Source organism: Chrysochloris asiatica, unplaced genomic scaffold (genome assembly GCF_000296735.1).
Source record: "Chrysochloris asiatica unplaced genomic scaffold, ChrAsi1.0 scaffold00154, whole genome shotgun sequence".
Lineage (NCBI taxonomy): Eukaryota > Metazoa > Chordata > Mammalia > Afrosoricida > Chrysochloridae > Chrysochloris > Chrysochloris asiatica.
The window spans coordinates 2,928,198-2,929,020 of record NW_006408672.1 but is presented as its reverse complement, the minus strand read 5'-3'; positions in this window follow the sequence as shown (position 1 = coordinate 2,929,020).

The window sequence follows — 823 nt, the reverse complement described above, 5'->3', positions numbered from 1 at the left end:
TCTTAGAACCCATTAAAATAAAAGTTATATTATTCGGGTCTCTTTGAGCTGCAAACACCTCACACTAGACCAGTAATAGTAAGAATTTATTGGCTTCATAAATGAAAAGGCCTGGCCCCTGGCAGGGCTAATATGATATCATTAGTCTTCTCTTATCCCTCCAGACTGTCCCCTATCAGATGCACTCTCAATGCCACCCTAGAGAGATGACCACCTAACAACAGCAGAGAGCAGTTCCCATCAGCTCCAACTGCAGAGGTTGCAGAAATTAAGCGCCTTGATTGGTTCAACTTGAGTCACATGAGCATGCTCAGATACTTCACTGTGGTAGGAAGAGATGCTGCTCTAATTGGCGAGGGCTAACCTGACTGGTTGCTACACTTGATCTTAGCCCAAAGGCCGAGAAGCTCTGGTAGCGTAGTGGTTACGAATCGGGCTGCGAACCTTAAGGTCAGTGGTTCGAAACTACCAGCCACTCCGCAGGAGAAAGATAAGGCTTTCTACTCCCGTAAAGATTTACAACCTCGGAAACCCTGTACAGGGTCGCTATGGGTTGGAACCGACTCGATGGCACTTAACAACAACAACAACCTGACTGGTTGGAGAGAAGTCAGTCACCGTGGGCCATATGGAAAGGATTCCATCCAGGAAAGAGGGGCTTTGTTAACTGAAGAAAGGTAGGAAACGGTGTTGGATAGACAAAAGCCAAGATGATCCACCCAGAATTAGATTCAGTCTTTCAGACTCTTAGTTATAGATGTGAGAGTTCCTGGGTGCAAATGGCTGACATGTTTACTGCTAATGAAAAGGTTGCCTGTTCAAG